The 27142-nt window shown below is 42.5% G+C and overlaps 1 protein-coding gene across 1 annotated transcript in view; it reads right to left on the reverse strand.

The window, feature by feature from the left end:
• Nucleotides 1-20817, reverse strand: part of LOC134851547 (paraplegin-like) — a 215967-nt gene extending 195150 nt beyond the window's left edge. The window contains exon 1 of the mRNA XM_063867677.1: nt 20788-20817. The gene's annotated coding sequence lies outside the window, so the exon portion shown is untranslated. The remainder of the gene's footprint in view (nt 1-20787) is intronic.
• Nucleotides 20818-27142: the final 6325 nt, after the last annotated feature.

Raw genomic sequence — 27142 nt, forward strand, 5'->3', positions numbered from 1 at the left:
GTTTGCTTAGTACCGAATCCAAATAGTCAGAGTTCGGTGATTTTAGGCCGGAGCTTCTCGGTAACGCGAAACGGACTGTGTGTCAGTGTGTTATTGAACACACTGGACACCACGGTTTCAATCAGCGTGAAAAGAAGCTTGGCTACGCTTTGCCGATGAGGACCGGCTATGAGGAGACACAAGTCTTGAAGAAACATAGCGTGAAAGACTGTCCTTATCATGCTAGTAAAGATAAAATTTTGAAGAGGATTAATGAATTAAAATCTATTCATAAATTGTTTTCAATGAAATCCGAAACGGACGACGGCTTATCCAGCTGCTCGAATTTTCCGGAACGCCCCTCGTCATATGAACTAGAATCTGACAAACCGATTTTGCCAGAGATAGAACATTTGAAAAGGAAAATAGGTGAGGGAGATTTCGAAAAATTGCGGAACCTCCTAAATCGGAACGCAGATGTATTTTCAAAACATAAGGCGGATATCGGTTGCTGTAATTTCGTCGAACACGAAATCGAACTTGAAGAGGGCGCCGTTCCCCACAGGGAAGGCGCAAGAAGAATGACGCCACACAAATCGGAAGCGTGCCGAGCGGAAATAGAAATGGTGCTTGAATACGATATGATAGAACCCTCGAAATCGCCATGGGCCTGCGGAGTAGTAATGGCGAAAAAGAAAGGGGGGCAGCTTAGATTTTGTTGCGACATTCGTTACTTGAACGCGGTAACAATTAAAGATGCGTACCCGATACCGCGGATAGACGAGAGCCTCTCTAAGCTTGGTGATGCCAAGTTCTTTACCACATTGGACTTGGGTTCTGCCTTCTGGCAGGTCCCTCTGCGGAAGAAGGATAGAGAGAAAACCGGATTCGCGTGCGAATTGGGATTGTACCAGTGGAAGAGGATGCCCTTCGGCTTGTGCAATGCAACGGCCAATTTTCAAAGACTGATGCCTCAGGCTTTGACGAGAGTGACCAAGAAGTACGGGAATCTCGTGATGTGTTACGTGGATGACGTAGTCATAGCGACACCGACCCTGGAAGACCACATTGATAGGCTCGATGAGGTCTTTGGATACATGAAAAGAGCAGGATTGAAGTGCAAACCATCGAAATGTGAAATCCTTAGGGATTCAATTAAGTACCTGGGAAGAATGGTGGACAGGCATGGTGTGAGACCGGACCCGGAAGCAGTGGAAGCAGTGTTGACATGGAAAGCTCCCAGAACGGACACACAGCTCCTGGGCTTCCTAGGGTTTGCCAATTACTACCGGGAGTTCATAAAAGGATATGCGGAAAGGGTGTATCCGATGCAAAAGCTAATGCGCAACAAAGGGAAAAAGTTCGAATGGAACGATGAAGCACAACTTGCCTTCGAGAACATAAAGCGGGAACTGTGCGAAGCGCCAGTGCTAGGCAGGCCCACAGAAAAGGGCATGTATGTTCTTGACACAGACGCATCGGTAGTGGCCATCTCAGGAATATTGCATCAAGAGCAAGAATGGAACGGAAGAACGGTTCTCCGTCCCATTGCATACGGCAGCAAGGTCTTGAGTGACACGTGGAAAAGTAGAGTCTCGTGGAAAAGTACCGTGCATACTTGGGGAGCGCTCCCTTCAAGTTACGCGTGGACAACAGAGCGTTATCCTGGTTGAAGACCTACTCGATGGATCAGAGTTATATTGGTAGATGGATAGTAAGATGATAATCGAACATAGGATGCGTGATAAACACCAGAATGCTGACAGCCTCAGCAAGAAAACTGAGTTCTATGAAAGATTGGAGCAGAAGCAGGCCAATCAGGCGGAAATAAAGGAGGGATTCTCGTTTCTGGACAAAGAAACTTACGAAGCGCTTCCCTTAACGAGATGGTTGGATAAGTCTGGACATCCAATTCCAGGGCATCCTGAGTTACCTGTAGAGAAAGCAGCCGGAATAAAGATCCTATCCAAGGAGGACCCGGTCCCCTTGGATCTGTTGCTGCGCTCGAATCTGGTCCAGCAAGAACTCTCTCGCATGAACATAAACAGCCTCTCATTATTGGATAAAACGGTGCAGGTCACACCGCAAGTGATGCGGATGCTGGGTGGATTGTTAGAAAGAGAAGTGACCAGAGATGACCCCGAGTAGACAGCAGCAGTGGCATCGCTAACAGTCAGTGAGAAGGTGAAGATCATGCCGTCCAGACGACAGCACGCAGAGAACGAGAGGGATTGTAGGACAATAGTTCAGCAACTAGTATCCTCAGTACCCCACGAGATTTTAACCAGTACTTCTTACGGACAGAAAGAACAGGGGAGCAGCAAGCGAAAGAAAACCGTCACCTTTTTGGACCAGGATAAGGAAGGTGAAAAGGCAGAAAAAAATCTGCTGCAAGACTATTTGTCCGGGGAGACGAATGATGAGAAGAACCAGCGATCACAAGATCAACACCCGGGACAAGAAAGTTTGTCCGGGGAGTCTGAGATAGACGAGAAAATTCCTGATGAGAAAAAGGACCTAGAGAACAGGGTTTTGTCCGGGGAGTTCAAATGGATGCGAAGAAGGCACAGACATGATCTGGAGGAGCGTGCAGTCTCCAGCACAACCTCTTCAACGGATGACAATTCCCGAAACTCAGGAATGGACACCTATTCAGACAGGAACTCGAGCTCGGGATTAGAACTGTCCGAACTAGCGATCCACACACTACTAGTGGAAACTCGGGCAAGGGATCTGGACAGAGATGTGTACCAGGATCCTGACAGCGATCGCTACCTTATACCAAGCGAAAGAGTCTTTGACAACGCAGCGGATGATTTGGAGACAATAGCGGTATCGAAACGTTCGATAAGTCTGTTGCCGCAGAAAGAGGTGGTCAGGACTGATCTTCAGCCGTTTAAACAAGAAGCACAGCCGTTGGCGAAGATTTGGTGCGTTAAGATGGAAGAAGACACACACCAGCCCAACGAGCTGAATAGTCAGATGAGGGTCATGAAGACGTACTTAAAGGCGAGATACAGACTCTCGGATCTTCTAAGGGCGCAGAGAAATGATCGCATGACAAGCAACCTGAAAAGGTGGATAGAGAATGGTTCTCCGGATAAAGGGGACCTCGAGGAAGATAGTTATCGCATCCTGAGACAGTACTTCATGCAGAAGGAAGGGAGGTTATATTTGAACAAGGACGGGATTGTGGCTTGTAAAATGTAACATTCGCCCAAATACTACACAGCGACGGAGCGTAGAAAAAGTACCTATTAACGACTGGCAGGCGTCAGTTACCTTAATCCTACTCGTTTTTCACCGTCTCGACCTTGCCAGTTGATTTTCTGGTCTGTCTAGGGCCAAGTAAAAAGTTACCATTTTAAGGCCATCAGTCAAACGACTTTTGATCAGCTTTCGTTTACATGCGAACACAACCACATAGCTGAGTCTCGGATCCTCAGACTACGTGATTGTCATTAAAAACACGGCTCGAACAACCTATTTTAATATGTTTTTGTGTGACAGTTCTATATTAAATCCATTGGAGATGGATTGACCCTTTCCTCTTTCTAGCTACTCATATTCTAAAATATCAAGTTAAACCGGTGTTAATTTAAAGTTTCACGACATCCAAGTAGCTATACAGTCAGTTTTATACAGTCCCTTCACATAAAACAGTCTCTGGGGGACCAAGCCTCCGCTCCCGTAATATTCCTGCGATAACGCGCTTATCTCTTCTAATTAGCGTCCCGGGAGGGTTCCGTGGAATATTTCTTCCCCACCGAAGCTTCCTTCTCCACTAATATCTGCTGATAAGGGTCTTATCGTGCGTTGCTGCCACGATAAGAGGCTTCGTATTCTCCGTCTCTTGCACGACTGTTTTTCACAATATTTGTCGTTGTTCTGATTTTCCTAGTTCTTCTGATCAAAATGGCCGTTTTTCGTATTTCTGAGAAATATCAACTTGAAAATCGAAATTTTAAAAATAGAAAATTTCAGAATACTTCGACCCTCCTTTCAAGCACTTTTTTGCTGTTAAGGCCTTTTCTCTCTGATTCGTGTTTCGTCGGAAGGTTGCGCTGTGCCAATCTGACAGAATGGCACAAAAGAAGAGAAGAAGACAGAGTCCTATACAAGTATAACGCGATAGTGTTACCGCAACTCTATCAGACAGAACTATTATTCAGGTCGCATGATCAGATGGGCCATCAGGGGATCGATAAAGTATATCAGAGGATCCTGAAGCGCTTTGAGTGGCCTGGAATGAAAAAGGCATGTGAGAAGTGGGTAACAGCATGTCTGTCATGCCAACAGGTCAAGGATCCAAGGAAGTTGCGATTTCCATTACAATCGATCGAGTCGTGTGAATTCAACGAGGTGGTGCAGATATATCACCAAAAGATATGCATGACAGACAGTGGTTATAATCAGGTGTTGGTCATGATAGATCATTTTACGAAGTATGCAGAGGCCGTGCCCTGCATAACTGCCTCGGCGGAAGAGACATGCGACCACCTGATCAATACGTGGATAGCGAGACATGGCTGTCCGATGACGTTTCAATCGGATAATGGAACAGCTTTTGTAGGAGAGCTTACGAAAGAGCTTATGAGACGCTCACAGGTCGCTCAGGCTCACTCCACGACATACCACCCTCAGACGAATGGCTTAGTGGAAAGACAGAATAGGACGTTAGTGTCGATGCTGAGAGTATATTGTTCCAGGTACATGACCGATTGGGACAGATACCTTCCACAGGTGATGGGAGCATATAACAGCACGCAACGCTCCACCACCGGAGTCAGTCCACAAATGATGCTAACTGGACACGAGAAGTCTTTATCCTTAACCTTCTTCTACCCAGAGTATGAGGGAAAGAAAACGTCTCCACAGGTCTACGTGAGGGATGTGATCAGACGCCAACAGGAGTTGAACGATTTGTGTAGACGAAATACTCAGCAAGCACAGGCAATGCAGAGGAAAAGATTCGACAAGAAAGCAGCTGGTGCAAAAGCTTACTCGGTGGGAGACTACGTATGGGTATTTCAGAACGTTATACCACCGAAAGGGACGAAAAAGCTCCTAAAAAAGTGGAGGGGACTCTTCATGATTACAGAGTTGCAACAGGAAGGACGCTTTTATAGACTGAGTACTGGCCGAGCCGCCCACTACGAGAACATCAAGCCACACAATCCATCGACAGAAGACTGGTGTATACCTGCAGATATGGAAGAAGGGGATTAGCTAATGATGGATCCTGCTTGTGAGGTCAACGAGAAGGGCACCAGGGAGAAGAACGATGAAAACGAAGTCGTGGAGGAAGGAACGGACACACCGCTGGACCTGGATCCAAACGAGGTGATCGAAGCGGACGATGAAACCTTACCCTACGCAGAGGAGGATTGGCAGCATCCCGAACAGATAGAGGTGCCCAAGAACTTGGAACCGGATCTTCCGTTAACGATACAGACTCGTCAGAAGGACGGGACAAGACCCAGAAATAAACACAATCCTTACGGTGACGACTTTGTAGTGGATAGGATAGATCTGAAGAAGATAGTGGAGGAAGTAGTGGGTGAAGAAGAAATAACTGTGTCACAAGACATTGACATAGTCGATGATCACGATGATGAGTGGGTCGACGACCGGTCGAAATCCGAGGTAGAATTCGACGACGAGCAACAGCAGTCATATGAACAAGACTTGACGAACCTGCGTGTCCTAGAGTGGCTGAACGAAATGACCTCGGACCCAGAGGGGACCAGCGCCACGATTCGAGACGTAGATCGTGAAAGCATGAAGTACATCAAGACCGAACGAGATGACCCTTCCTGGGCTGCCCAGGAAGGATGACTACTCATTCCAGCTTCTAACCTCGACTTGATACCCGGTATGCGATCGACGGGGACGTCGATGGATGTTTTTGCTCGGCGAGTGGGGGTAGGACTTACCCACACAACTTGATAATAAAAAAATTAAGAGTAGCAAGAGAAACAGGAGACTTAGAAGCAGAAACAGGCGAAGAACCTAAGAAACCTGACATAGGTAGGGTAGTTGAGTCATATTTTAACTTACCAAATGAATATTCAAGTAATATAATACTAACAGACAGTGATTTCATACTCACAAATAGAACATGTGCAATAGCAATCACAGCAGACATGAGTTTTAGGACAGCGTTAGCGGCAGATTTTAAGAGAGAATACAAAAACGTGGAATTCCTTTGGAAGCAAAGACCAGGGATAGGGGGCGTAGCGGCCTTACCTCCGGCGGCGTCGCAGATACCGGGAAAATACCTATGCTTCTTGGTAACGAGGGCGACGGAGAAGCAGCACGTGGATCCAGGGAACCTAGTCTTGTCCTTGACGAGGCTGAGGGACTTCCTCGTGGAAATGGACGTGAAGGAACTCTCGCTTCCAGTGTACGATCCAAACAGAGGACGACTGCATCCTCAGGAATTGTACGCGCTTGTACACGTGATATTCTCTGATACTAATATACATGTATATTTACATAAGAAATATTACTTAAGTATAGGCTGAGTGACGTGCGAGAGGGTGTTAGGCTAAAGACTAAGTTGTATGTAATGAGTGATACGTGTGCTATGTTATGTTATGTGTTATGTTATTAAGATTAATGGGTAAGAAGGGGTTAGTGACCATGAACAACTGAATGACGATCTTAGGAATAGATCCAAAGTTTGGACTGTCCAATCTTAGGTCGAATTCCAAAATTTTAGAGACCGATTGATTTTTATAAATTTTAGGATAAATATCTTTTTATCTGAACTGTTTTTAAGCAAATTTTAACGATATATGTTAAGGTGAGACTGACAAGTGTGATATTTGTGACTTCTTTTCTTGATCTTGATTGATCATTTAATTACTCACTTGAGTCAAAACCTTGGAATCGAATCGAATCAAATCAAATCTGAAGAACAGTATGGACAATTTCAACTTGGATGAATTGATGGACCTGGCAGAGGCATATGTAGGACCGATGATAGATGCGATCTATCGTCGGCTGATCAATCGAGACTTCGCTCTGGAGGACCCAGAAGTAGTCATGTTGCTGACAGCCCTGATCAACATCTTGTGGCATGACAACCGTTGGGACCGCCCCACGGAAGTCCTGCCTGTTGATGGAAGCATATGGAGAGAGGGGAGTACTAGACCGCCCGAACATGAGAGTGATGAGGTGGAGAAACGGGGCTCTCTCAGGGAGTGTCTTGGCGAATGAGCCTGGATTGGGAAGTTCAAGGACTTACCAACCAGGTGAGATGCCTATGCCCTCCAAGCTCAAACCTGGGCTGACGAGAATGCATCAGGAGATGAACAGCGAGGCTGCCTCGTTTGGTTCACCACTGAGAGCAGCTGTGCCACCAAAGAGGGCGAAAGTAGGACAGAAAGTTCAGACGAACCAAACCATGCAAGATCTGGATGAGATGAAGGATGAACTGGAAAATACGAAGAAGGAGCTGGACGAGATAATCAAAAGCATGCTCAAGATGGAGGACGATCGAGACATGTGGAGAAAATTTTTCAAAGACTGCAACAAAAAGCAGGGTCAAGAAATTGAGCGCTTGAGGCAGGACTACAAAGAGCGATCGGAACAGATGGCGTTGACAACGGCCGTGTAGAAAGTGATACCTGCAAGGAATATTCCTCGTGGGCAGTCCCCGATGGAGCTCTTGACGCCTCAAGAAATGAGTCAAACAACGGAGACACGGCTCCCGACAGAGACAAATCGAGTAACGATCCCGGACCCTAGTGACACCTTGGGTGACCCCGTCGTGGAACAAACAGCGAGGAAGCTGATAGAGACAGCTGGACGACTGGTCGCGAACAAGAATGCGCCAGGTTCCGGGGTGACTGCACCCTATGGAACGATCGACGACGCGGGCAGAGTACGACTCTCCCAGACCGTGATCAGACAGGGGATAAGTGACGTGACGCCACTCATGGGGAGCTCGAAGGCCCCAGAGAGAAGAATACAGAAGATGCCAGCGAAGAAAGTGTCTCGCATAATAGACGTACAAAAGAACAATCAATTGAAATATAATTTCACGGGAGTTCCGGAGACAGATCCGAGAGCTTGCTTCAATCGAGCGACTTGGAGCCCTGCAGTAAACCTGCAGCAACCACCACTGGGGACATCTCATCTGATACTGGGAGACAGCTTGGTCAGAGTACTATCGATTTTGAGGACCTCGTGGGTCACCACGGTGATGGCCTTTGGAGGCGCGACGATAGCCCAGTTATATCGAATGGTGGAACAGATGAATCCAGGGAGGATCCCCAATGTGATGATCCTGGTTGGGAGGAATGACATCTCCAGAGGTTCAGATGAGCAGGAAGCACTATGGGAGTCAATGATGGTGTGTTTGTTTACTACCCTCTGGCAGAAATTCAATTGCGCGGTACTGACCGTTTGCACTGTGCCAATGAACACGAGAAGCTTGAGCACGAGGTGGAATAACATTTTGAGGAACCTCGCAAGTCGGAAATCGAACATGAGTTGAGAGCTATGGATCAGGCCAGACTGACCACGGACGGCATCCACTTCGACAGTATCGAAGGACAAGCTTGGTTGAATCGAGTCTTCCAAGAGCGGTTGGACGAACTAGAGGCGGAATTCTTTGACACAGGAGTGCTGAAGGAAGAAGGAACAGCGAGTGACGCGTTGATTACTGCCTTTGTGCCTCCTAGCCTGGAAACACGCTTGGGGACGGTTCTGGCCGTCACGAACTACAGACAACAGAGTTCCAGCGAACCAGGTCAAAGGACAGACGTACAGGATCGATTGGAAGAAGCGCCGATGAGGAGGACCATCCATCCTAGGAGAAGAATAGGACCTGTCAACCCAATCGAAGAGACAGCCGGCACGCCTAGATCGGACACGAGATCGGAGACGACAAGTACCAGTCGAGAGGAGAGACGCCCGGGCAGAGGCTCGTTGATGTGGTCAAGACCCATACTGTCTCCCTGGCATGTATACAAAGACGAGCTAATGAAGCTGGATCTCCAGAGGGTAAGCTTCATCGAAGATGCAAGGAGGATGCTGAATGGAGCGACGCTATCCGTCAGCAGATTGTACTCGATAACCGGCGTAGACTGGTTGATAGCCGCTAGCATAAATTTCAGCTCCACGACGGCCTTGAGATTTGCTGAACTAGAGGGAGTGCCGTCTAACAACACAATGGGAGCAGTGAACGCGAGACCATTGCAAGACGTGAGATTGAATCATGATGAAGGGAATCGAGAAGAGAGACCTGGAAGATTTCTAGTGGCAAGGGCGCCGATCGGACAACATGTGAAGATGTTCAGGCAAGTAAGCTCATCCCCTGGTCATGTGAATGAGAGAATATACCCAAAACTAGTGAATCAAAATAGTGATGTCCAAAGATACGGCGGATTGAAAGCGATAAAGAAAGATGAGACCATCTTCGCCGCCTGTGACAAAGCAGAAATGAGGAAGGCCAAGATTATGATAGTAGCGAATTCAGAGTTTGTGTACACCTCCAAGTCTCTGTTTTGACCGGACGTCATAATGTTGGCAGCGGTCGACCTGGACCTACTGCAATCGATATCTCTGGCTATAGGGGTACAAAGGCAGACGGACATGAACCCAATTACGATCGTGTTTGCTGGCATCAATGACCATCTACACAGTAGAGGTTTTCTGAGCAGACTCAGAGATCCTACAACGGCAGAGAACGCTGTGTGGCCAGCGATAAAAGATATCCTTGAGTCGATGGGTGAAGTGGTGGATGCGACGAAGGAGGGGTCGTTCACCAAAGTGACACCGAGAATAGTATTCGCGTTGTCTCCGGGGTATGCACATCTCCCGGATGGACTGAAATTTGTGTATGCGATTGTGACCTTGCTTTCGGAAAGAAATATGATGTGATCATTTCAGCCCCGAATCGCATGATAGAGATGGAGAACCTGAGGCCACTCAAGGCTGAACTTCCTGCAGTGTGGTCAGATATCTCAAACGCGATGAGAGGATTCAAGGACCATGCGCTACACATGTTAGTGTTGGACGAGGTGCTGGGGTTGGAACTGTCCAATTTCAGTCGACAGCTCAAACTGAAACCGGGAATAGACGACGACCATCGAGTGATCGCGGCGATGTCCAACGACATATGGTTCCGAGCAATGGAAGTGACAGGTGAAAACACGAGGAGGAAAAATTCACTAGAGACGAGAGCTCATTTGGAGGCGATGGTTTTGAGAACCAAGCCGGAAGCCAACCAGTGGCTACACCTGAATCCTAGAGTAGCGGCATTGGGTGCAGATGCTTTTGAGCAAGGCCTTGTGATGATCACAAAGATCCATGCCTACTTGTTGAAGGAGGTGAACCTGGCGGAAAATGCCGGAGAAAATACCGCTGAATTTGTGAACAGAATGTGTCTGATTACTCTGGAAACCTTCTGGACCCAGGAAGTGAAGGGACAGCAGGGCTTTGAACGGACAGACAGCATGCTGGAAGGGTTGGGAGCCGGATGGACCGCGAACTTCTTGGCAAAAGTCTACCCGAAAGTCTCGCATTACTTGATAAAAGAATTCCTCCAAGCAGTAGTGGAAGTGTCAATAGTGGAACTAATAGCCTTGTTCGTGACATTTGGAGCAGAGAGTTTCGTGAAAGGACCGGCGATGCTGCTCACCGAAGGAATCCAGAACCTGCGGTTAGATGGACTTCTGACATTGATTGCGATTACCCACGGAAACTTGGGAGGACTAATGAAATTGACACCTTGTCCAGAGCAGATGAGAGAGAGAGTGAGGAACTTAGACATGAAGAAATCCACGGACTCGTGGAATAAGATAAGAGACCTGAGACACACTCTTATCCAATATCTCTTACAACAAAATCGCTTTGGAACGGGAGAAGACGAGACTATTGAAAGAGAGGAAGATGTTAGACGACATGTTGGAGGCATGCCCCTGTTAACCGATCTGAGCTTGGCTATGAGAACCGATCCCTTAGCGCTGATCAGAAGAGTCACGGAGTTTGTGACAGTGATCTATGGACCAGCAGTCACGTTTGCGTTCCCTGACGTTAAGGTGGAGGCATATAGGAGGTCGGTGCTGCACCTGAACCTCATATCAGCAGTGGACGGTAGTACACTGAACTGGTGTGAACAGCACACATTGCGGGAGCTCATGAGTGAAGATCTGTTATTTACGAAAATATCGGAGCCAGAGATGACAGTCATCAATTTTGACGATCACTTCCGTGATCGCATGGGAGAAATAGAAAGAGGACACATCGAAGTGTTTCCGAAGCTTTGGAATCTGAGATCCTATGATAAAACGAATGGTGAAATAACCAGAGTGCCTCGTCTCACTGCAGCATATCATAAAGTGAGAGAAGAGACGGAGGACTGGGGTGATTACGAGAAGCCGCCGGAGGCAATCCCTGAATTTCCTCTGATAAGAAGGATGTTGCTCGGAGCAGTCTCCGTGGTACAAACTCCTAGGTTGAGAGCATTCGAAACCAATGAAAAGAGAGTAGGGAATTTAGTGGGAACGATGGATCCATACTTTGTAGGGAGAAATGCCGCCGTGTTACAATACACACGATTTGCATATACGGATCAAGCGACGAGAAGGCGAATAAGCAACGCCGCGACTCCCAAGCCTGGAAGATTCGACGAGGAATGGACGGGATTAGGCTTAGCTCCGATGAAGATGAGAGGCAGAACCGAACTGCCTGAAGCCTCCTTGATCCTGACTAGTGTGAAACTGGAGTTGAAAGTGGGAGGAACACTGCAGGCGAGAACCTTTCTAGCACCCTTCGGCTGCGAGGATTTCAAAGTGGTCCAAGGAGAAGAGGAAGATGGATCGGCCGGTATATTGATAATACCGAAGTTTCCGGAAGGAACCGACAATGATAAGCAAGGACCCTCGAGCTCAAAGAAGGATAAGTCAGAACGAGATGACGGACAGGGAGGAAGCCGTCAAACTGAAGAACCCATGCAACAAGATGCAAGTCCAGCTGGTGGGGAAGACGACAGGGCATCGACAGGAAGAGCATCCAGCCTGGATTTCAATATCTTCAGTGATCTTGAGAACAACGCAAATACGTTGGAGACGACTGAGCCAGCGGATGAAGGCATCTCGACACTGGAGCCTCCGTCAGCCTTTATGGAAATGAAACGGAATTTGCCGGAGAGCAGCTCTCCTGGCAATTCAAGGAATAACGACCAAAGAATCCTCATGGAATCACCTAGACGGAGAAGAATAGAGGGCTCAGCCAGAGTACCTTTCTTGGGAACGCTGCCCGAAGAAGAATGGGAAGTACATCATTGAGACCACGAGAGTAGGACGGGATGCAAATTGGACAGAGTGGCGTTCATGGAAGATGTCTGGACAGTGGTTCAGAGCTATGGGACCCAGTCCATTCTGAAAACGGGTCTCAACCAACCCGGGTCTCAACCGACTCGGCACTGATGAAAGTGAAGCGAATTCTCCCATCAAGATGACACCGCAGGACGATAAAGGAGAGGTGGTGTATCTGTCAAGAACCAGGAGAGGGACGATGCGATCAAAATTGGTGATTGATAGGATCAATGCGATGAAAATGAAGTTAGGCATCAGAGTGATACCGAGGAGAGTCGGAAAGACGAAGGTGGATTCGGAGATATCGATGAAAGCTGTTAACTCAGCGAAAAGGAAACGAGTCGAAGAGGTCATGGATTTGGGACAAGGTGATTATCAATTGCCTGGCACCGACAATATGTTGACTGATATAGCGATGGTGCCACCCATTCTCATGGCGGGAATAAAGTCAACAGTTTATAAATCCAAAAGGAGTGACCGCACTCTGACTGGAGCAACCTTGGAAATGGAAATACTCAGCCAATGTGGAGAGAGCAAAATGAAAGACTTTAAGCCATCTCCCATGAATCATGGAAAGGGAAATGTCGCAGGACAACTAGTACCAGTGGAGTATAACCGACTGACGGTATCGGAGGCTGTGTCGATAGATGAACCGGCCGGTGGATACATGGAAATGTTGGAATACCGAAACTCGGCTTGAGGGTACGTGATGGCTCTGGAAGACAAGGGTGCCATGGAGGGTTATATGCAGACAATGTTGCAAGGCACCACCCTCAGGCAGAAGGCGTACGGGACTTTAGCATCGTCTGAGATACAGGCAGAAACGATGGAGCAGTTGGTGAGCCTTCCATAGAAAGCAGTGGTATTAAGGTACTTCGAAGAAGAGATGAGGACTACGCCAAGAATACACGCTCTCGTGGCAGAACCTTACGTAAGAACAGAGTTACAACTGAGATTTGCCTGGTGCATGATGGGACTAACTCGCGAAGAGTATGATTCAGAAGAAAGGAAGAGTTCAAAAGAAGAGAAGGTTATCCTTATGACGAACCTGAGGGATCTGATAGTCCAAGAGGGAGCAGCAGTAGCGTGTGCGAAGCGGAGAGACGCTCTCTGTTTCATTCGATTCATGATAGAACAGATTTCAGTACCTGCGTTGAACACTTGTGTTAAGATGCTGAGGGAAGGCGATGAGCGAGCGAAAGCCTTACTTTTGCTAGCACTGCTAGATATGCAGCAAAGCAAACCGATGAGGGTGAAGATGAAAGAATCCGAGGAGTTAGAACCCATGAGAAAGATAGACGAAATCAGGAGATTCTCAAACAAGGAGCTGAGACTCACTAAAGAAGCTATGGGGGCACTGCCGAAATCCAGTGAATACTGTGGACCGATCAAGAAGAAATCGTATAGCTACGTATCCGGAATCATAGGGATAGCGTACAACCCTTTCCTGAGTGAAGACATACGCGATTGCTTCTTCGATTACGAGCAGGCGGTGTTACTAAGATTCTGGACGTCCAGAATTGTAACGATTAAGAGCGTTAACAATCTACAGGCCAAATTGGGATTGGTCTTGGAAGAAGAGGTGACTGCACCTTCCGTACCAAAATCCGACAAAAGAGTGGAGTTTGGGTTGGGATTCTCGGATGAATTACTGAGAACGAGCTTGATGGCAGTGTGGGAATTGATGAGGCCATCATGGTGTCCTAGTCCCAATGCTGACTCGATATTACGGGCGTCACAAGACGTACAGAGGGACTAAATGCAGACTGTAACCTGCGTGACCTTAACATCATATATAATGTGATGATAACGGCCTCTAGGAGCAACGGAGAAGATAAAGTGGAGTTGCCTGGCTGGGGACCAGAAGACTGGGTCAAACCTGGTAGCTGTGGAGGTCTGGACTGTGTGAAGACCCTAGAGAAACAACACGAGCAATTGACGGTATTGTTTGGGAACGTCGTGATGAAAACAAGGACAGAAACGAACTGATAGCAGATTGCCATGGAGGAACCGAGGTGAATCTAGTGACTGCACTAGGATTCTACAGCATGTTTGGTTCTCTAGAGTCACTATTGAATCTAGAACAGAGACATGAGATGGTCACAGCCATCAGTGTAGAAGTATTCCCAGGAGTTCTGCAGACTGAGCAGAAGTACATAGGAAAATGGAGGGAAGCGATCGAGACGGAAATGAACATCAGATACAGTGAGACTTATTGTAGACCATCAGGAGCACGATATTTGGTGGGTTCGACATTGGCTCCAATGTGCAAGAGCAGATACCCGGTACGATTCGTAGCCGTGGATGTAAAGAGTACGAGAACGATCGTGGATCAAGCCTTCTCAGTGCCGAAGTGTGTGAGACTGGCGAGAATGTCCGAGAAATCTTACGAGTTGCTATGTAAGATGTTCTCAGCAGTTCCAGAGAGAACCAAGGAAGAGTTGGAATCAATACTAGGAAAGAAGTTCATGGGATACGTGAGCGGGAACTTCAGTGACTTTGAGAGACAGAAACAGAGAGGATCAACTGTCACAGATTACAATACAGTAGACGAGAATGATGAAGTCCACTGAGTGATGATGGAAGTGGAACCATTACTGGAAGCTTCGGGAAAATGTAATTGGAGGAGCATCATGTTGACACATGACGAGTTTCCCTGCCACTGCTTGCTGCAGAGCTGGTGGTATCCCAAGCGTAGTAATCTGGTGTTGATCTGGGACTCTAGAGAGCTGCTCTCCATGGGTTTACCAGACTCATCACAGCCCATAACAATAGTGATAGTGAAAGTTATGATGATGATACGATGGCTGGAAGCTCACGTAAGAGAGAACAATAGACAGGAAGCGCCGACGAGAGAACAGTTGCGGAAATTAGATTGTCTAAAAGATTTAGATCTTTTTGAGACAATGTGCAAAATTCTAAACATTCCGATGGAAGTGAAGAAGATATGGGCAAGAAAACGATTGATGCCATGGTTCAGAGCTAACATGAATGCATGGTTGTACGAATATGCTAAAAAGCATATGTCGAAGCACGGCAGAGTGTACAGTGAATATCAGCTGGACATTGGAGCAGGAGCTTTCAAGCGAGCTCTCGTGACTCATCGGAATGCAGTGACCACCGCTGTGAAAAGAATTTCCAGGACAAGTGAACGTAGTGGAAAGGAGAAGACAGAGATGTTGAAGGAAGATTTGGAGAGAAATGTGACGTTGTGTCTCCACAACAGCTTCTGCAAGAACAGAGAATCTAACGTGGATCCCCTACCTTGTTGCAAACAGAGGGTAGAAGAGCAGAAGTGTTGGAGGACGGCTTCCAACAGCGTCAGGATAGCTAATGACGTGTTGCAGGATACAGAAACTGAGAGTGCAGAGTCAGTGTCGCAGGACGAGGAAATGGAACATTGACGAATGGCCGAAAAACGAGATGCAAAAAGAGACGAAATTAGAAGAATTTACATTTTCTAGAACTTCTAAACGACGAAAAAAGAAGAAAACAAAGGAGTGATGAAGAAAAAGTTAAAACTCAGAATTGTTTTATGTGTGTGAAAAAACTCAAGTGAGAAACTAAGCAACCAAGTTGTAATTGAAAACGGAAACATTTAGTTGAGTTTTGAAGTTGTTGCATTTATAAATTTGCGTTTTGATTTTAGTTAAGTGGCTTTAGAGACACTTACTTACTATTTATTTAGAAAGGCTTGAGTGAAAAAGTATATTTAAATATTCCAGCCTGCATGATTGTTTTTAATCAGCTAGGAGAACTAATCACTTTGTGGTGACATGAAAGGCTTGGGTAATCTCTCGAAGAGGGAGATTGTTTCATTGTTCTTTCTAACCACAGAGTTACTTAGTTTTAATATTCAGGACAATAACAAGCGAGAAGTCCGAAGGGATGAAGCATAGTAGGATAATTTTAGCTTGTTGGTTGGCAGGACTGTCCTGCAAACCAACATCTTTTAAATCTAGGAGAAAAAGTTTTAATCAGGACGTTGACATTGGAAATCGGAAAATATGTTTTTATCCTAGGTCATATCCTCAATGTGCAGATTAATGAAAGAATTTGAAGGCTATAGTGATGTAGTATGATGCCATTTATATTCTGCAGTGAGTCGATGTGACGTGGATAAAAGTAATTTCGTGCATTTTGTAAATTCTGTTCGATGACACTGTGCCTATTTTACGAACTTTGCGAGATTCAATGAGGACATTGACCGGACTGTCCGGGGAGTATGTGACATTCGACCAGAATGGATCAAAATGCAGATTCAGCATATTCGAAATTTTAGCAGTGAACCTTCCGAATTGGCGATTTTGAGGGAATAAGAGCTTTATTGGAACGATTGGCAAAACGGTGAGGGCTAGAATGTTCTGGTATTTTAAAATTTTAAAAATTCGAATTATGACGTCATATTACTGAGAAACGTCAGAAACGGCCATTTTGGCAGAAACGTCGAAGAAGGACACAACAACGATAGTTGCGACGACGACAACAACGAGAAAATTGAGAATCGGAATCAGAGAAAAGCAGAAGTAGCAGAAACCGCTCCAAGTTGCAACTATTGTGTCGCTACAATAGTTGCAAGGCAGTTGCTAACAACAGTGAGGGGTGGAAACCAGCCTTCCGGGTTACAGATAAATCAAGCTTAACGTGCTTGATTCAGTGGATTCGAGAATCAGGAGGGGTTTCGGGGCTGGAACTTTTATCATCTTATATGAACTTTTAGCTTCCCTGGCATGTCCTGATTTGAATTTAACTAACATCTGAATTCATTTTGCTAGAATGAGAAGCTAGGAGTTGGGGGAAAGGGTTGATCCATCTTCGATGGAGATGATGATTTTTATCTACTGAACAAAAACAATAATAATTCAATAAGTAGTAGTAGCCCTGTTTTTAGGAGTGACCTCGTGGTCTGGAGATACTGAGACCCAGCCATGAGCTCACTATTTCTGCATGTATTTCAGTTAATTTGAGTGTTTTGACCGAGGCCGAAAGCAGTAACGTTTTTTTTGTCGACCCGATGTTGGAAAGACCACCGAAAGTACTGGCTTGGTAGAGACGGTGAAAAACATGCAAAGCTCTGTTTAGACGTTAGCCAGTCGTCTTAGGACTTAGTTTTGTTCTCCGTCGATATGTATCTTCCGGGCGAATGTTACATTGATAGCAAATGGGTAAAATACGTAAAGTCAAAAGGGCAGCAACATAATTATCTCTCCCAGAAACCCATTTTACAGCTTTCTTGTTTGTGAGATTTTTCCATTTTTTTGAGCAAAGTCATTTTTGGGTTCCAGACACATGAGTTATACAAAAGAATACTTTGAACACAGGCAACATACACAGATAACTTCGTCTTTATCGGGGCGCTAAAAGGAACAGTCCGTTTGATATAATGAAAGCTCCGCATGCTTTTGCCCAAATTAATATTGATATGGTTGTTCCAATTAAGGTCTGGACATAAATTGACACCCAAATCTTGAACCGAATTGGATATAGTTATGGCAGTATCATTAAAAAAGTGACATTTGTGAGTAACACAGTTTTGCTGGGGTGAAAAGTTAAACCATTATCCTTGACCCAATTTGCAGCTGAGTTAGTATCGTTTTGGAATAACTCGGATCTAGATTTTGAGAAAAGCTTTAAATCGTCTGCAAAAAGGTAACAACTGGACGAATTCACACAATCAGGTAAATCATTAATAAAAAAAATTAAAAATAACAAAGGGACCAAAATACTGCCCTGTGGTACACCACTGGGAACAGCAGTACAGGACGAAAGAAAAGTATTTATGCGGACTCTCTGAGTGCGACCTGAAAGATACGAAGAAAGTAACTCAATAAACGCATCATCAAAACCAAAAGCGCGTAGTTTGAATAATAACTTATTGTGTGACACAGTGTCAAATGCTTCTTGAACATCAAAATAAACAGAATAATAATCAATATTACCATCACAAGAGCTGTACACTTTTTCAATGTAGTCTAATAGCTGAGTAAACGTACTGCGCCGGCATCTAAATCCGTGCTGTGCATTCGAGAGTTCGTTACGAACATGGTTGTAAATAAAATTAAAAATGATCTTCTCTAGAACGAGAGACAATCGGGGTAAAATACTAATGCCTCTGTAGTTACACACATCAATTTTACTGCCAGATTTGAAAGAAGGTATAACATACGCTTGTTTCCAAATATTTGGCCAGAGACGCGTAGAAATAATGCAAGTAAAAAGAACGTAAACAAGCGGCGCTAAAATATTGGCACAGTTTCTAATAATGAAAGGGGGGATACCATCAGCTGCAACCGAGGCAGTGTCCGGAATTTTCTTTAAAAGCAGTTCAACATCACTGGAACTAAAATTGACTTCATCTAATTTAATACAAGTGTCTTCGCTCACTTCAGGCATCGGCGTAAAAAACCGCTCCGGTTTAAAAACCGAAGATAAAAACGTATTGAATAAATTTGTTTTGCAATGGTCGTTTGACGCTTTTACTGACATGTAAGTAATTTCAGCAGGTAGCATACCACCACCAGATAAATTTTTAAGAAGTTTGTAACAATTATTTGTATCAAGAGTTTCAAAATTAGATATTAATATTAATTTGTCAAGCTCAACGGACTCCATAAGGGTAGCCTGCAAATCACCAAGCTTGTGAGAGCTAAGTAACCCAACAGACTTTAACCGTCTCTTCTCAGTAGCAACCGTATTAGTGACGTGAACAGAGTGGCTAGAAAAATGAAACGATAAAAGCTTCCTTTTCTTGCGCTTGACATTAACAGACATGTAAACTGCATTTATTAGGATGTTGTACCAACTATCAAAAAAAGGTTGAGCATTGTACAACATTTGATAATAGTACAAAAGAAAATTGTTGAAATACATCAGACCAAGGTCAAAATTAGAAAGATTAAAACTGCCTTGAGAGTAAACGGGAACATCGCAGGAACTGGATGCCCGTTCGTTGTAATTAATTTGAATGTTGACAGAAATTGGATAATGATCCGAACAAAAAGTGCTGGAAAGGACAGATACAGAGCAAAGATTTGGACAGTTAGTAACAAAAATGTCTAAAACATTGCCGTTAATATGAGTACTGTTCTCGACTAACTGAGCGTCATTAAACTGTTCAAACAAATCAATGATTGAATTTGAATAGTCTGAACAAGCGGTATAAGACGTCCAACAGATATCTGGGGAATTAAAGTGGCCGCAAATACAAATAAAGCCATCAGGATGCCTAGCAGCAAATCTACTAGTATTTGATAAAATACACGAGTTGAGCACATTACTCTGAATGCGGTACTCGGAAGAAACTGGTGGTTGTAAATAGTAACAACAAGCAAAGGGGGGTCGGATTTGACAATACAACAACAAGCAAAATCGTAATCAGCGCTAGTAAAATTGTAAGCGGAATACTGGGAGCAAGATTTGTACACAATTGCACCTCCACCATGAATACCATTTTGCCTATTGTTTTGTGATATAACAGTATAACCACAGTCAGGAAGGATATATTAACAGTAGTATCCAGCCAGGTCTCTGAAGGTATAGAAATTCAGGATTGTAAACAGATAGAAAGTTAACACAGTCTAATCGTTTTTTGTACACTCGCCATACTGCGAATGTTCCACACAATAATACTAATGTCTGATAGTCAAGACTGGATAATAATTTCTACGTTGTTATGGAAAACCTTCAGATTTTTGATTTTTAGCACAACTTTAGGAGTTCCATTTTGCATGAGCTCCCAGCGTTTTTTCAAAACACGCTTTATCAAAATAACCTCTTCTTTTGAAAGCGATTTGCTAATATAGACTGGGTTATCATAATTCCGAAGTTTATATCCTTTTGTCAAGCATTTCCTAGCATTCCATTCATTGGAAAATTTAACAATAAGGGACCGAGGGCGATCTGATTGTTCATTAAAGGGACCAAGCCGTTTTACCAGATTAATGTTGTTTTTATCCCATTCACCGAGTGTTTCTAGAATATTCTTTAAATGTTCATCATCGTGTTCCAAACGCTTTGCATTGGACAAGTTTGTAAGTTCAGGTATATTCATTACGTTTATCAATGCTGTCCATATTATGAATGGCAGAAGAGGGTGGCACTGGGGGGCCCAAGTGTCCCCGATCGGGCACTGGGTCTGCACGATTAACTTCAGTTGTAACTTTTTCAACCACAACAATCAATTGCTCAGAAATAGTTTCAGCAATAATTTCTTTCAATTTTGCAACTGTACTTTGCAGCAAAAAAGAAGTAACTTAGCTTGTTTAGCATTTTGAGGTATGAGTTCGACAGGAAGTCCTGAGCAGGAATTGTGAAACCAAGCCTCGCAAATATCGCACTGTTCACCGGAAGCTGTTCACCGGAAGATCCACTGTTCACCGGAAGCCCCACTGCCTTTCGCAAACTTCGCACACGAGTCTTCTCCAGCTAGAGTCGAGCCAGATCTGCCACGTCGAGCACCAGCCATTCAAACCGGAAACTATTTAATAAGTTTATCACAACAATTAGGCTTAAAGTTAATATTAGTGAGGAAGTCAGATTAGTTACTCATGTTTGAATAAAATGAGACGACGTTATTACATCAATCAAATCCTCAATTTAAGAAAATAATCAGAAGTTCAAAAATATCGAGGTTACAGCCAGGAGTACCTTCATCACATTATCCAGCCAAAATCCTCAAAAGTTACTAGAAAAAGTTAGTAAAGTATACTGTGGATAGAAGTAAAGAGAGTCAGATGGTTGGGAATCAAGCTAACCAGATTGAGAAAACTAATACCTGCACAAAATATACCGGAGTTTAAAAAGAATCAAAAAGACTGATCTGATATGAGGCTACGGGTCTATCATATACATATATTAAGCTGGGTTTTTGTTCCCTTTGCTCTATAGATATAAAATTTCTTCGAAAGTGAAGTACTTTTTATCATTAATAGTGCCGGGTACACAGGCAGTGTTCGCAACCTATATTGTGAGGGAGATTCTCTGCTTAAACAAACTGTCTGTCCTGGGTTCCTCGGTACACGTGCAGAAGTTGTTACAAAATTTATCCAGAAACATCTGTGCTAGGGCCCTCGACACCATGAACTTCAAAAGCTATTGATTGAAAAATACATCCATCATTAGTTAAATCTCTATTTTTGTCACATTTTTGATCTTCCATCTCTGCCGTTCCGGGGTTAAAAACAGAGCTTGCGTGTACTCTACTAGGGGCTAGGAATTCAACTACCGTTACATCCCACAGGTGTCGTGATTCTTAATCAGAAAGAATGTAAATGGAGGCGAGACTTTTCTTTATAAGGGCATTCAAATTTGAAAGCCTAGAGATTCTCCCTGCCATTTTGATAGTCAAGGGGTTTTGACTGAGATATAAAACAGATATATGGAGGAAAAACAAAAATTCTTAAATTAATATGTAAAAAAAAACATAAAAACAATCTAACGAAAACAACAAAAAAAGAAAATTGAACTATTTAAACAAAAAAAGTTTACTAAAACTAGTATTGAATTCCCTCCGTTCGTTGTTCAAATGTAAAAAAAAACGAAAATTGTAGAGAACTCTTTATGCAAGACATTTTGATCCAAAATGTTTCGTGTTTCAAACGTCTCATGAGTTTTCACGGTTTTTGCGGTATTGTAACAAAGTATTGAGGTATTGTAACAAATTATTGAGGTATTGACTGGGTTTGGTATTGGTATTGGTATTGGTAAAGATGATTCAGTTCGATATTGGTATTGGTAGTGGTATTGAGGCCTTGGTGTTGGTTTTGTGGTGTTGGCATTCGTATTGGTATTTCATTTCCTGAAGACAGAACATGCCATCCATCTTCGGTCAAACTCATCAGCGTAAAATTTACTACAGAGTTTGAATTCAAGAAATTGCCAATCAAATTACCACGGCAACCGAAGACTCTTGTAGAATGTCGGATGAAAGGTCGACCTCCCATTGTATTAAGACTGAAAAACGACATTATTAAGACCAAATTTACTCGACACTGAGACAACATTTTTTTAAAGCTTAGAAATACGACCAACGGGTCTTAACGTTAATCATAGCACAATCAACCTTCTCAGCGCTTTCCTTGGTTAGTCAAGATTGACTGGCTAACATTTCCCTTCAGAACAGAATGAGAAACAAAAAACTATAATTAGCATAACTTGATCGCAGTTTTCAGAAAAAAAATCAAAACGACGAAATAAAATGTACTCAGTTTTGCAAAAAAAAATAAAACGTATCATAAAAACCAAGCTACAGTCAGAAGTCTCTTCATCACATATTCCAGTCAACATTCTAGGAATTTTCTAGACATGGAAGAGTATCGTAGAACGTGAATAGAGGTAGAGAGTCAGATGAAAAAGATTCAAGCCAACCAGATTGGAAAAACTAACATCTGCCGGAACAAACGGATCTGAAAGAAACCCAAAAGGTTGACCTGATATTGAGTTCCTTTAGAAAAATCTGTTGCTAGGGCCGGCATCACCCTCGACTTCAAAGTTTAATGGCCGAAAAATATATTCATCAATAACTAAAGATCTATATTTATCAGTTACACCATCTTCCTCCTCGGTCGTCACCGTTCCGAGGATAAATATTGAGTCTGCGCTTATTCTACTAGGGGCTAGGGAGTCGACTACCGTTACATCCCGCAGGATTTGCCTACCAACAGCCCATGGGTCGAACGTCAAAAGGTGTGGTCGCTTCTGAACCGTACTGTAGAGGTATCGTGACGATCATTCATTTCTACAGTTCTTGTTCTTACATAAAGTATGGAAATAAGAAATTAAAAATGTTATTTCAAACGTTATTTTAGACATCATCATATTAAAGTTTTTTTTAAGTTTTATCAGGGGTTTGCACACAAAAATATAGTTTCTGCAAGCTAAAGCAATTAGCAAAAAGCTCAACTTTTTCTGTGTTTGGGCATCAGTCATAACTTTTCCGGTTTCAGTATATTTTTATGGTCACCTTCTCATAGTCGTCGGCCAGATTTTCATCATCTAAAAACCAAACGTTTAATTAAAATTACCAGTTTTTTAGTAGCTACTGATTTATTTCAGCTAACAATGGCCAAGTTTTGGCATGCTTTGCTTTGTTTTGTCCTCTGAAATAACGATAGAATTTACGTTTAAGAATTAACTCGGTTTAGTGTTAACGCAAGGAGTACAATTGTATGACTCCCGGCGGTTAAATTAAACGTGATTTAACGTAGTTTCTTTATTGAGCGAGCTAAATGCTATACTAAAAAATAATTTAAGTAATTAATAGCAAGCGGTTGCAGATTTTTATCTATTCTTATGATGGTGATATCCTTTGCTCCAAAAAAATGCCTAAGGATTTGGTGACTTTATCTTCCCATAAATGGTTTAGGAGCATGGTAAGCGACTCAAAGCAATTGAGCCCCTCATTGCCATTTGGATTTTTAATCAGGTCAATAAAAACTAGCGGAACAATATTGTCCGAACCTATTCCAAAACCATTTGGAAATGACACAATTGACTTTTTAATCATAGAACTCAGTTACGAAAAATTATTGGCTTTCCGGGTTTGAGGCACTTATATTCAGCCTTTGTTGGGTGCTTAGATGCCAATTTGTTATTGTTAGGAGTCAAAAAGCGTGCGATCTTGTCATTTGGAGTGGTTAGCCCTATTTCCCTCCTCCTATTTTCCTCATCGAGTTTGCTTTTAGTTTTAACATCTGCTTCTGTCTGCGGTTTACACAGTGAGGATTATAGGCAGTAAAACAACATTGAAATTAATTTTATGTTGAATATAAAGATCATGGCTGTCGTTGTTTACAACCAGTTCTTTTGGGTGGTTCCAGAAAAAAAAATCAACCAAAATGTAATATTACTTACATTGCAGAAAAATCATTCGTTTTGTCCGAAAGATTTTCTGCCAAGAAAACAGTTAGACGGTTGTGTAATCTTTTATCAGAACGGTTGATGAAACAAGTAAAAAACTGTGGTCATTAAAAATTCGTAAATTTGTACATCGTCAGGACAAAAAATTACAAAAGCGAACAATTGCTTAGCACCACTCGCATTAAATGCACAATCAGATGAAAGCAGCATGGCGCTAGAAAAGTAGCACTTAGATCTTTGGAGGATGTTTTAGTTGCAAAAAAAAACTTTATAAAAAAAACTTCTCACTTGATGTTTAAAATGATATAAAAGTTCCCAGGGGCTGATTTCGAGTACTCAAATTATATTGCTAGAATAAGATGGGGCACTACCTAAAATTCAGGTAAAAAAAGCCGAGAAAATTGAAACCAATCGCCAGAAATTAAAAACTTTACCAAAAAAAGAATCGGCGCATAAAAAACATTGAGAAATTTATGTGATGCCCCCGTATTATCTGGGGTAGTTGTAGAAGTATTGTAAGCAAAAAAAACAGCATACATCAAAAACTAAATCATTAACTCGATACCGTTGAAATTGTGAATTAAACATACCTTTCGCACAATTTTAGTGCATCTCCAGAATTAAAAATCAAACTAAAAATTACAGAGTAATCCAAATTCATAAAAACTGTAAAACACATTATTCACAAAAAGTAATTTAATCAACTTAAGAGTAATTATCAATTATGCAACCTTTTTTTAAAATCTTCATCCAAAATTTTGTTCTTCTTTTTAGAGTGTTCTTCTTTTTCCTAGTTTTCTAATCTGTGCAAAGACTTTGTACGACACTACTTAACAAAGTTTCCCATTTTGACTCACAGAAAAACCTTCACACATATTCGCCACCGCTACTTCTTCTGCCGCTGCTTTCAATATAAAGGTTTAAACTAAATTCTTTTTGTCTGATCTACCCGCTCATTGCTTCGACGATCCGGAAAAGGATCCAGAAACGTTCCTTTCAAATCGTTGAAATTGACAACAACTGTTCATTCCGCAATGCTGAAAAAGACAAAAACAAAGTTTGCTTCTTTGCTGGTGCAATAATGCCTACAATCCAGCTGGAAAATACCAACTATCAGACAAACGAGAATTGCTTCAATGCAATTTGTAGATCTATGACTTGACGTGGTTCTCCGAAACTAAGTCTTCCCGATCAAGCAACATACTCTGCCGCCGCACGTAAACAAGTTATGAAAAAACCTCGAAAATCATTAAAGATAAAATAGCACAAAAGATTCAACAGAACTAAATTGACTCTATCTTAATACACAAACTGCTCCTCACTTTGGTGGGGTGTGGGAGCTTCATCTTTCGGATATTCCACAAAATTCTATTGAATTTAGTATCGCAGAGATTTTCCAGGAATCTTTTTTGAGGGCAGCCTAATAAAAAAGAGGCTTTTTCAAATAAGTTTCAGTGCTATTTTGCTCTTCATTACCACGCTAAGGTCAATTTTGTAGCAAAACAAAAAATTGTCGGTTCACGCGTCTGGATGATAGGAATATAATTTTTGAGTGTTTAGAGATTTTTCAATAAGCTCCAAATGTTTATGATCTTATAAAAAGGCGAAATATTATTTTATTATTGGATTCCTGCCACAAACGTGTTTTAGCCGTTCAAGGGACTCCAAATATTGGACGCTGGATTCCAAATATTATTGTTTGACTCCGCGGTCAATTTGGTAGTTTTGTTGCTGGAGTCAACAATTTGTCAGTGAATTCCGCAGTTTTTTTTTCCAGTAACTCAATTTTAATATCAAGTCTTTATATCGAAGAGTAGCCCTAAAAACAGACCGCTGGTTAAATATCAGACCAACAACGCTAGAACCAGTACATCTTGTCACTTTTGCTTTGGAAAATGTGAAATGTTTTTGGCCCAATATTATCTTTGTTTGGCCCAATACCTTCTAGAAGAGAAAGAAGTTTTTTTTATTATCCAAACAAAGTAACTGGTATGGATAGCTATATAACAAATAGTTCTTGATTTACCAAATGCATGCTGTAGTAAAGGAGTGAAACGCAAACAATGGACACAGGGAAAGCAAAAAAAATCAAGAGGACAAAACTTGAAAAATTTGAAAGCAAAAATCAGAGTTCATGCTCGTTGTACTTCTGATAACCGGCAATAGCTATATGAAAGTTTTGATTCAAATTATTTAAGTTTCTGTGGTATTCAAACAATTTACTCTTAGAAAATTGGTGAAAAAAAATCATAGAAAACTACTAAAAAATATCATCACAAATTATCATAACAGAATATACTCAGAGAACTTTTTTTGTTTCCTTCTGTTCATCAATCTTCTCCAACTGTCAGTTACTCAAACTTTTATTGCATATTTTGTGCCTAAATTTTCGTTTATTTTGATATTTTTGATGAATTATTTGTCATTTATAAGCACTAAAGTCGATGATGTCCAATTCTAATGATGATGTTCAGAACTATTTTGTGCCTAAAGTCTTGTTGTTTTTGAATAGTTTTCAGGAGAGTACCGCATTTTTTGCGCCCAAAATCTTGTTTAAATTGATGAAATTCAGGTGACCAAAATTTTGTTTTTATTGAAGATTTTCATGATTTGTGTCGTGTAGTTTGAATGTTTTTGTGTTCATGTTTTTCATGTGTTTGTGAGCAAAATCTTGTTTTTATTGAAGACTTTCATGATTTGTGTCGCTTAGTTTGAATATTTTTGTGTTTATTGTTTTAATTTTTAATAGACTGCTAATAATGCAAAATCACTTTTTTTTAGACAATATAATCCATTTTTTGGACAATTTGATTGATTTTTTTGGCTCCTTAGGAAACGCCTTAAAATCTATTTTATACAAACTGTGCACAAATTGTATACAGATTTTAAACCATAAAAATCTTTTTGCTAGACTATATAATCGATTTTTCTGAAATTTTCAAAGTCCTTACATTATCCAGTTTAGACTTAATAGG

This window comes from Symsagittifera roscoffensis, chromosome 7, assembly GCF_963678635.1.
Source record: "Symsagittifera roscoffensis chromosome 7, txSymRosc1.1, whole genome shotgun sequence".
Lineage (NCBI taxonomy): Eukaryota > Metazoa > Xenacoelomorpha > Acoela > Convolutidae > Symsagittifera > Symsagittifera roscoffensis.